This window comes from Penaeus monodon, chromosome 25, assembly GCF_015228065.2.
Source record: "Penaeus monodon isolate SGIC_2016 chromosome 25, NSTDA_Pmon_1, whole genome shotgun sequence".
Classification (NCBI taxonomy): domain Eukaryota; kingdom Metazoa; phylum Arthropoda; class Malacostraca; order Decapoda; family Penaeidae; genus Penaeus; species Penaeus monodon.
In genome coordinates, this window is record NC_051410.1 from 5,209,095 (window position 1) to 5,209,471 (window position 377).

Sequence of the window (377 nt, forward strand, 5' to 3'; positions counted from 1 at the left end):
GGCCTCGTGACACTCGCTAGACGACCGAACCCATTTGCTGCTCTCGACATACCTGGTGATTTTCAATTAATTGGTCTTTTCGTCTCTTTAAAACCTCGTTCTTCTCATATTCACCGTTTTTTAATTAACCATATGACCTTGTTTTTTTATTTATGAAACTCTGAAGGGGTCTTCTTATCTCTTATATTAGTTATAACTTGGAAAAAAATGAGATTGGATTATATAACTATAATAACGGCTATCAAAAGAAAACGAAGAGAGGAAACCTGAGTAAGCTCCAAGGAATTTGACTTCCAAGGCACGTCGAGAAAGATGCGAGAAAGGCGAGCAGAATGCGAAGTGCTAACGAAATCACAAAGATTCGGAGAGAGAGATTA